The sequence below is a fragment of the Zea mays genome, unplaced genomic scaffold, assembly GCF_902167145.1.
Source record: "Zea mays cultivar B73 unplaced genomic scaffold, Zm-B73-REFERENCE-NAM-5.0 scaffold_243, whole genome shotgun sequence".
Lineage (NCBI taxonomy): Eukaryota > Viridiplantae > Streptophyta > Magnoliopsida > Poales > Poaceae > Zea > Zea mays.
Window position 1 is genome coordinate 65,765 of NW_023366864.1, and position 10,955 is coordinate 76,719.

Here is a 10,955-nt window from a genome sequence, read left to right on the forward strand (position 1 = left end):
GAGCGCGCGGGCGGGCTGACAGGCGGGGCCGGCGGGCAGCGCGAGCGCGCGGGCGGACTGACAGGCGGGGCCCAACGGCAGGGGGACGGGGTGTGGGGGAAGCGGGCCTGGGCCGCTGGATCTCGGGCGGATGGCCAGGATTGGGCTTGGCCTAATTAAAGCGGGGGCCACCCGATCTGGGACGGACGGTGGGGATCGGGTGGCCGGCCTGGGCTTCTCCTACGGCTAGCTGGGGCGGCGGCGCTCGTCCCCGCGGCGGAGGACTCGCCGGAGACGAGGGGCGCGGGCGTTTGGCGGGTCTCTGGGGCGACCTGAGTGGCCGGGAAGGTTGGGGAGGGCACGGGGAGTCCTCTGGTGGGGTCTGGGTCGGGGCAGGGGCACCGGAGGGGGGCGGTTCACGGCGGAGCGGCTCGGCGGCGGGGTTACCCTACTCCGGCGAGGAATTAAACGCGACAGAGAGCAAAACAAAGGTCGATAGGGGCGGGAGAGGTTCCTTACCTCAAGGCGGGCTCCGGGGACTCCTCGGCGGCGGCAATGGCGCGACGGTGGCCCGGGGCGACGGTGGCGGACCTCCGTGGCTGCATGGGGAACGGCGGGTGAGCGCGGGCAGAGAGAAATAGGGAGGGGGACAGGGAATTGGGGCGCGTCCCGGGTTGCGGACACCGGGGCGAAGCTCACCGTGGCAACGGACACGACGGAGCTCCAATGGCGGCCGAGAAACGAGCTCGGGACGACGGGGTTTACGGCGGCGGCGCTCTGCGTGCGCGCAGCGAGGGGGGAAGAGGGGTCTACTGGAGTGCAAATGGGGGAGGGGGAGAGGGCGAGTGGGGCTCGGGGCTCAAGTGGCCAGGGGCGGGTCAGTTGCGAGCTCCACGCGCGACGTGGGCGCGGAGAAGGCGGGCGCGCGCAGCTCGGCGGCGGTTACGCGGGGACGACGGGGCTGACAGCCCGGGCCCGCGAGCAGAGAGAGAGGGGAGAGCGGAGGCGGGCGCGCGAGAGGCGGCTGCGCTGACGGGCGGGCCCGCCAGGGCAGAGAGAGCGGGGGGGGGGGGGGGGGGGGGGGAGAGCGCGCGCGCGGGATTGGGCCGGCTGGGCCGAAAGGCCGAGGGGGGCAGGGTGGCGGGCTTCTTTTCCTTTTCTTTTTATTCTGGAATTGTTTTCTCTTTTCTTTTTATTTTCTCTATTAGATTCAAATTCAAATAAGCCACAAATTCAAATTGGACTTTCCAAGAGTTATGCACCAAGCAAAAGTGAGATCTAGGGTTCAACATGATGCAACAATTCATACTCCCTTAGGGTTTAACTTATTAAACTATTATTACAAATAAAATAAGCACTTTTCTCCTATAGAAATAAGAAAGAAAAGAATGAGGAAGGATGAGAAAAGGGAAGTAACACCTGAATTTGTGAATATGAGCAAAGAAATTTTATACCCCCAAATTCAGGGTGTTACACCAAGCTAGGTACAAGATAGGAGTGCACATGTAGGGATAAAAACGGACGGAAAAAACCCCCTCTCCCATTTCCGTATCCGCATTTTATCATCGGAAACGGGATCGGGTCCGGAATAGTCGGGAACGGAAACGAGATCGGGATAAACGAAATTGCGAAAAACGAACCGAAACGGAAATACTAACGGAAACTCATAATTTAATACAAATAGAAATGTTATTGATGTTTGACTAGTGATTGATTGGCAGAACAATAACATAAAACAAATAGATATAGAGAGGCAATATTCTATTGTTGTTTAGTTGCTAAATGTGTACATTTAGCTACATCCGATGTTGTTTAAGACTTTAGATCACTTGTCATTTGAAAAGAGCCGGTGGTTACAATGGTCAATTGTGCTATAATTTGTCACCTAAATACACGATGATTTAGTTTATATACTAATGCATATTAGACTCGTCCCATATTTGTCAAATACAGAATAAATACGGGTTCAATCCGGAAAAAAACGGGATCCCGCAAAAACGGACGGAATAAGCCCTCACCCGTTTCCGTCCCGTTTCCATATTTTTCCATAAATACGGAAACAGTCGGGTCAAATGTAGAAAACGGTACGGGTCGGGACAGGATTTTTTCCGCCCGTTTTCAACCCTATGCACATGCACCAACGAAATTTTACAAGATTAGTGATTCAGACCAGATTTTCATCATATATATACCCACAATTATTATCATGCACCCTTAAACTATTTACATCTTCCTCTAATTCACTCCATCTGATTGGTTATCCGTACCGTCTCATTTTGCACCACTATATACGTTGACTTTGTCTCAACTCATGTTTGATTGACTGCACGTAGAAGAGAAGACACAATTTGTATGAATGAATGCAAAGTAAATCATTTTAAGACCATTTAGCTGCACCACACGTACTCAGAAAAACGTCGTATCTAGCCGGCCAGCTACTTGGGCGGACAACCATCCAATCATGTGGTCTAGCTTCTCCCCCGCTTACTGCTTACAGAAGGGGTCTAGGTTTTACAAAAAGAAAAGAAAAAAAAGGAAAAACGTGTCGATTGGAGCGTGTCGGGTCTAGAGATGGCAACTGGTACAAACCCGATGGGTTTGCCATCTCAAACCTATACCCGTGAAAAATATCTATACCCACTAAAAAACTCCTACCTATGACAGGTTTGAAATTTTGCCCAAATCCATACCCCATTAGGTTAGCGGGTACCCACGGGTTACCCGCGGGTTTCATCTCCAATATAATTGTTCTTCTCATAATCAATAAGTACCGTAATGATTAATGAGGTCATGGTCCAAAATTTATATGATGAACAACGAGTTCATAATTTGGTATAAAAATTATTAATTGAGAAAATGGAATGCACATAATAAGTTGTATAATCAAGTGACATTGCACTAAGTTATCTATCCACCACATATATAATGCTAGTATAAACTATAATAACAAGCAATCAACACTCTCACCAACTATCTATACATTCACATTTGATAAAAATTAGGAAGTAAATAGGGAGATAACGAGTTTGTTATTCATTTATAAAATAAAATGACAATATACACTAGACTTGGTTGGGTTTAAAAAACCACGGGTTCATGGGTTTGAGTACTATAGGAACAAACTCGTACCCATGAACCCGTTGAGTATAGATTTATTTCAGTAAAAAACCTATGAATACGGAGATTGACCCAAACCTGTATCATAACGAGGTAAAAACCTATTAGATTTCGGGTATCCACGACCTTGCTCTTCAGGCAACGCATTGGCCCGGGAAGATGCAGCAATGCTGCACGAGCCTCAGACGTGTTCTGTCAACTACGCCTTTCTTTTCCATTTTCAGTACCTAACGCTGGTCAGATCTACCAATCAGGCGATAAAGAAATCACGTGACGTGATGGAAAGAGGCGATCCAGCACCGGCTGGAAAATGCAAAAAGGACCGCAGCTGTCCAGATCGGATGCGCCATGTGGGACCGGAGGTGAACTGTTTGCCCGTTCATCCATCTTCGCCTTTTCTGGTATGATGATCCTATGGAGCCCTGTACGCTGCCAACTAAAAATTGCACCCACCTTAAATTATCACAAGTATAAAATAAATACGAGTACTTTTAGAAGTTCGATCTATTGTAGTAGCAAAGTTTTAGAAGTTCGATGACAGGGCGGACGGTTTGATGGCCCATCTTTCTCCCCGCGGTGACCACGCTTCCCTGGAAGCCTCCCCTGCACAACTATGGCGTGGCCGCTTCCTTCCTTCCTTCTTTCTCGCTACTCCGTCCATCCCCGTTGTTTGGAACAAGTGATAGTTCCCACGGTTGCCCGAGGGGATGAGGACGTCGAGGAAGGGCATGGCCACCATGCCGTTGGACGTTTCGTCTCGCGGATTTCAGCATTTGTTCATGGCACCGGTATTCCCATTCAACGAAGTATAGGTAAACATGGTGAAGATCAAGGCCTTGTTCGTTTCTGTCGTATTAGTTGGTCGAAACGATTCCTAACCGGATTGTTTCTTTGATTTATATAAACTTTGATTAGGTGGAACGATTCCGGGTGCAATCCGACACAAACGAACAAGTCCCAAGTATATACGTCGATTGAGCTGACATGGTCTCGTTGGAGCTGGTTTGGAATTTGAAGAAGGGGCGATCGGAGTCGGAGCAAAGGGAAAAGACAGTGGCGTCAGAACATGGAAGATCCAATCCAAGGAGGGCAATGCTCTGACAGTGGGGTTGGTTCGTCATTGTCAACAACTCAACATCATTGGTTCCCGGCACCAAAATGTGTTTGGTTTATAAGGTTAAACTAGGATGAGCTGAGGGTGACACCGTTCTCTCGATTTTTTAGGACCATGCCGGCACAAAAAATTGCTTCGGTGTTCATCTCGCTCCCGCATGACTATCATTCAAACATAATTAAAAATGTGACCGTCTCCTTCCATCACTTCTTCTACGTCCAACCAAACACACGCACGGTGACACAATCACTGGAATCCGAGGGGTCATGCCTGCAGGATGAGACACGTGACATTTATGTAGTTAGAGGTGAACGCAAGGTTGATGATAACTCCAAATCGTACTACTTTCTTGGTCCACATGAATTAGTCCTTTTTAATTTTATCCTAAATCAATCACTACCTGTTATACTAGATATTTCATAAAATTTTACAATATAAAAATGAAGTTACTAGATTCATCATAACTTGAACTACTATAATTTTGGATAGTCTGCTTCACTCTCTATTCAGTCCGTAGGTTTACCGAGACTGTTGGATTAGCCTACACTTTTTCTTTAAAATCTATTTAGAGAGTAGCTAAATCAGTAAATTTGGCTAGTCTTTTTAACTAATCTCTTGGAGTTACTCTTACGTAGCTAACAAATAGCTAGCTAACTATTAACTAATTTACTAAAAATAGTAAAAATAGTTAATTTTAGCCACTAACTATTAGCTCTAGTACATTCAAACACCCCCTAAATTAGTTCAGTTCAACTCGTTTATAAACTCGATCTATTTCGTTTAGCTTGTGATTTAGATGTAGAGGCATAAAAACAATATTTTTATATTTATCTAAAGCTCAGCGTAATAATACAAAGTAACATATCCATAGACTTTGAATCAAATAAATAAAATATTGACATATATAAAATATATCCTAACACTATACTGTATATCCATAGTCTATTAGTCTATACTATACTATCTATTCTATATACTCTACACCGTATATATGTTGTATCTATCTATATTCTATTATCGATTGTCTATACGTCCATTACAAATAAAGCGACAGAGTCATAGTATTATTTTATAGGATCTAGCTCCATCTATCAACTAATTATAAAGTATAATACATTATATAAAATAACATAAATTTAGAATCAATAACTTCTTATTAACTACATGAGTGTGAAATACCGGCTCCTCATTAAAACTATAAACAAATCAATCTTCGAACGAACCGATAACTCGCGACATGAGTTAGTTTGATTCAGTAGCCGGCCACATTTTTTTTTGGGTTTTTTAATGATCGGGAGCGATTGAGTGAGTGTTTATGATGCGTTCTATATGTGGATGTGGAGACGACTAGACGAGACACGAGACAGTACGAAACCGCCTCCCTCGTCGGATCTGGTGTCCCAGTCTGCTGTCTGCTCTGCTGTTGGGATCTGATCTGACGCCACCGTGAGCGCCAACATTTGGGGCTCCGGTTGGCTGGCTGTCACGGTGTACTCACGGGGACGCCGCCGGCCCCTTGGCAGGCGCAGATAATCCCCACTTCTCCCAGCGAAGCAGCGCAAAGAGGACGGCGTCCAGGTATGCTGCGGGTCCCTGCGCCAGCCACCGACAATAATGGCGGCAATCCACATCGGAGTCCACTCCCCACCTCCCCGACCACCCACCGCATCGCCAGTCGCCACGCGACAGCGACGCCCCGCATCCCCGCGGACGCCGACGGCTGGGCCTACCGCCTGCGCCTCTGGGGGCGGCGGGTCCAGACGCCACGCGCACTCTAGAAGAGTTGTTGTGCGGCGCCGGGCGCGGCGGCCGTTGGATCCCGTGCCGTGCCGCCGCCTTCGCCCCGCCCGTCCTCGGCGCGTCAGCGAACCCCCTCATTGTGGCTGCGTGCCTGCGTCGGCCAGCCCGCTTGCTTTGCCCCTCGCTTCGCTTCAAATGGTAGAGCCGCTGCAGGCTGAGCGACCGCGAGCTTGACCCGGGCGCAAGTCGGCTCGCACCCAGCCATGTCGGCGCCTGGATTCGATGACCCCCAGCTTCCGCCGCTGAGGCTCCGCGCCTCGTGCGGCGGCGCGATCGCCAGCCCACGCTCCTGCTCCTCCTCTGATACCTTCGTCAGCATGCCTTCCACGCCCTCAGGTACCGCGTGCTTTTGCGACAGTTTTTTTTTCCCAATGCGTACATGCCCTCATTGACACCGCTCCCAATCTCGATACTTCGCGCGATTGCTTGTCTGTTTACTTTTCTGATCCTAATTTGGTCGGTTATGCTTGTCTTGGCTTCTCCCCGTGGGGATCAGGTATGCTGAATCCGTGCGGTCTATGGTCACCACCACCTCGCGCACCGTCGGAGGCGTCCTCGTCGGAGATGGAGTTCGGGACGGCCCGCGAGTACGACACCACTGATGCGTTCTTCACTGACAACTGGCTCTACGACAACCACCTGTTACACAGCACGGAGAGCGATGGCAGCGAAGGGGAGGACAAGTTCATTGTTGGTCCTGACGTCAGCTTGCAGCGGACTGAGACGCCGGAGCTTGGCGATGGCTGCGGTCTCAGACACGTACATAGAGACTGCAATGCGGACTCTCATGGGTGCACACAGGCGAAGAATGCTTGCTCTTCGCCACCTTGTGGTTGTTGCTATAATGAGGAGTTGTTGAGAGATTCTTGCTCCGCTGTTTCTGTTTATGGGAGGTATCATACCATGGAGGACCACACGGAGGGGCTTGATGAGTGTGTTGCAGAAGCTTTCTTGTTCAGACTGAATTCGTTAGTTGATGCTAGCGAACAGTTAGTGGATTTCAAGAAAGGAGAGGACGACGGCTTGAATCTTAGTGCTCTGGAGAAGGAACTTCAAATGCTTACTCCGTACTTGGCTGATGAAGATGCTCTTGAGAGTAAGTAGTTCTTACCTCTTTCCCTTTGCTCAGTTTCATTTCTCACATTTACTCACTTCACGACATTGTCATTTGGATCACTCTGAGAGTTTGGAATTTGTGCTAATCCCTGACTACTATTTTGCTTCACATAAGTGCCCTTTCTCAGAATATAAATAAACCCTAAATTTCATTGCCATGAATTTCAGGGTTTGTAATGGTTAGTTGAGTTTATAGTCACTGCTATCCGCAACAGTGGGTATAATTGTAATATAAAGGAAGGCTGAATCTAGTTCCACATGTCCATGATGAAATTTTAACCTGCTCACTTGAGATTGCAAGCGGCTGCAGCTGCAAGTCTTAGCTACAATAGGATTCTGTTGTGAGCTGCAGCCACAGCCCAGATGCAGTGAGCACAGCTTTTGCTTCTTAGTCCGGATCTGTATGCCTTTGTAATCTGAAATTCGTCATTCACCTATCTAACATTCTAACCCCGAGGGGTTTTTTTTCCCTTGACTTAATGTTTTTTGTTTTAACTCTAGTTATCTTTTTCAGGTACTGGACTTGAAGATGACGTCAGAGGAAATACCAACCTAGATGTATGTATGGTAACAAACGAGGAAAATGCTAATGGCAAAGAATTTCTAAAAGATAGCTACTGCATACTTCCTTCTCCTGAGAGTGCAGTCCCTTTTGATGTTTATGGGGTGGAAGACTTCAAGACAGAAGATACAGATCTTCAAAACCCTACCGCGCTCGCAAATTTCAGGAAGATCCAAAAATTGATCCTGCACTCTCTAATGTTCAGCAGGAGTATGAAGTATTTGACCTGAAAATATTCACCGGAAGAACCGGTTCACCATCAGACACCTTTCTTATTTTCTTCTGCTTGCCAAATCATTTTAGGGGCACTGTGCTCATGCTAAGATGTCCACTGCAGGACTGGCTTTGACGGAAAACAAAGAATTCCCTATTGTCATGGATTCCGTATAGCTGGAAGATATCGTATCAATGAGTATCTTGGTTCTGCTGCATTCAGCAAGGTTGTACGGGCACACGACCTTACGCACTGGAGTTGATGTATGCCTTAAAATAATTAAAAATGACAAGGATTTCTTTGACCAGAGTTTGGATGAGATAAAGCTCCTCAAGTTTGTCAATAAGTATGATCCAGATGATGATCAGTCATATATTGCGTCTCTATGATTATTTTACTATCAGGTGTGTGATGCACATATTCACTTATTCAGTGAACTAGGTCTTGTGCTTTCATTACACCATAGAATTCAATCAACAGCCATATTGCTCTTAGGGAGGTCATTCATACCAAGTGCTAGGATCCATTAAGAATAAAAGGTTGCATGTTTTTCCTGTTTGTTATGTATACTTTTACAATTTACATATTTGATATTTATCCAAGCTCACTTTGAAACGTGCAAATTGCTGATGGTGAAACAATTCAACAGGAACATCTCTTTATTGTCACTGAGTTACTACGGGCAAATCTTTATGAGTTTCAGAAATATAACCAGGAGTCTGGTGACGAGGTGTACTTTTCACTGCCCAGAATACAGGTATATGCAACTGTTTTGTGATCAAATTACTCCTTACTTGACCTGTCATATGGATTAGTTAACTCTAATTCAAGTAATTAGAAAAGCATTTGCAGCTACAAATGTAAGAGTGTTTTCTCATTTGCTTTCAGGCTATAGCTCGACAATGCTTGGAGGCTTTGGTGTACTTGCATCATTTAAACATAGTTCACTGTGATCTGAAACCAGAGAATATCCTTCTGAAGAGCTACAGCAGATGTGAAATCAAAGTTATTGATCTTGGAAGCAGCTGCTTCTTGTCAGATAACTTAAACTTATATGTCCAATCACGTTCTTACCGATCTCCTGAGGTCATCTTGGGTTTACCATATGATCAGAAAATTGACATTTGGTCTCTTGGCTGCATCTTATCTGAACTGTACACTGGTGAAGTAAGTATAATATCTTGATCTTCCTGTTCTCCTGTTTTGTTTGGTATAATATTGAAATTTCAACATGTGAACCAACTGAATAAAAAAAAACAAATGACAAGTAAGGGTTGTGCTTACAGTTAAATCCTTGCATGTCTTTTAAGCTTATATTGGAAACTAACAAAATCTTGTTTACCATTGTGTTGGCATTTACTGTGGTAAATAACTGTTGGCATTTGAGATTCTCATTGTGTTGTTTTACCTTGTTTTGTTACTCATCCTCATCAGAGAAGATGTATATATGCCATGAATTCTGTAGGTGCTTGACATGTTGGTTGAACCTTAGGTGACATTGCAAGTACGAAGAAATATGTACCCAAATGCGAATTTACGATTCGAACCTTGTGTGGTGGCTATTTTCCTGTGGTTTCAAAAGCTTAAATTGCTAAACATCTGGAAAATGCTTGTGATTTCAGAATGCATATAACGGGGAATCATTGTCTCTTGAAACTGACAGTAGTATTTGCTATATGTACTCCTGTTTTCTAAAAGACGTCATAGATGTGACTTGGACCCTTTTGACCATGTCACACAGGTACTCTTTCCTAATGAATCAAATGCCAATCATTCTGCTCGTATGAGTGGGATAATTGGTCCAATTGATATGGAAATGCTTGCATCAGGACAGGAGACCCAGAAGTACTTCACAGATGACTATGACCTTTTCCACACGAACGAGGTAATTAATTGGATTATATGCAAGATTACCAACATAACTTGTTTCAGGTATGCACTATAGTTGACAACCAAATCAGTGATGTTGTTCGTGTTGATTTTGAATGATGACCTGAAAACCACATGACTGGTAATTAACTGGAACGAGGTACCCTAACGTTGTTGTCACCATACACCATGAGATCTTTGGCATAAGAATTTTAGTTGTTTGTTCTTTGTGGCGTTTCCATTCATCAATGGATACTTACTTTTTCCATTCCATTTCCTGCTAAAAAATAGGAGACAGATCAGTTGGAGTATTTGATCCCAGAGAAATCCTCTTTGCGGCGCCACTTGCAGTGCCCAGACAAGAAATTTGTTGACTTTTTGTCTTACCTGCTGCAAATAAATCCCAGAAACAGACCAACGGCCAGCGAAGCGTTGCAACACCGATGGCTTTCGTTCAAATATAGTTCAACGGCCAATCAGACTCGTTCCTGACAAGTAGGCAACACTTTCTGAAGCTACTGGCTCCTGAAACAACATGTTTCCTTTTGCAGTAGGATTTGGCTTCGTGGTTTTTTTAGGTCAACACTTGGCGTTGAAAAACCTGTTTTGCAAGGTGAATCGATCGTGTATATGCGCTGGTTCATGCATGTAAATATGAGAAAAGTGGTTCCTTTTTTTTTCTGTACAGTTGCCATGTACTACAGTGTTGATCCAACTCATGGTATAGCAAAATGGAATTCATAGATTTGCCTTTGTCGTTTAATCTGATGCACTGTGTTTTCAACCGGATTTCTGGTTCTTGACCTAAATAATGGTTGGGAGCACTACAACCATGGTGCTGTTTGTTTCAAGAGGGAGTGCGGGAATGGTAATGCAACTAGCTACTAACAGTGCTAACTGTTACTACTACAGAGGAACTAAAAACGTTATCCGTTTGGTTCGGCTCTGGAAGTGCTTCACTCGGCCTCTAATAGAAGTTGTTGCCATTGATGAAAGGCCATGCACGGATGAAGATGAAGTGGTCCAGCTCCTAGGGAAGTGACGTGCCATGAATGGGTTGCGCCGTGCTGCGAACCAGTCTGCGTCGACTGCTTGGATTGATGCAGCACGCAGACTCCAACCTCGCCCTCCCGCCACGCCTGGCGGCTACGAGCAGGATGCCACGGTGGTTGTGCTGCTGAGAC

At 45.8% G+C, this 10,955-nt stretch overlaps 1 long non-coding RNA gene and 1 pseudogene across 2 annotated transcripts; both read left to right on the top strand.

Annotated features, from left to right (window-relative positions):
• The first annotated feature begins 3,598 nt into the window (after window positions 1–3,598).
• On the top strand, window positions 3,599–4,416 carry LOC118474296 (uncharacterized). The gene is made up of 2 exons (XR_004854031.1): window positions 3,599–3,908; window positions 4,012–4,416. It is a non-coding gene; the product is annotated as an uncharacterized lncRNA (long non-coding RNA).
• Window positions 4,417–5,563: 1,147 nt separating this feature from the next.
• On the top strand, window positions 5,564–10,534 carry LOC118474295 (dual specificity tyrosine-phosphorylation-regulated kinase mbk-1-like; annotated as a pseudogene). The gene is made up of 8 exons (XR_004854030.1): window positions 5,564–6,346; window positions 6,507–7,106; window positions 7,641–7,939; window positions 8,026–8,306; window positions 8,552–8,659; window positions 8,791–9,069; window positions 9,644–9,787; window positions 10,063–10,534. The product of XR_004854030.1 is annotated as a dual specificity tyrosine-phosphorylation-regulated kinase mbk-1-like (transcript).
• Window positions 10,535–10,955: the final 421 nt, after the last annotated feature.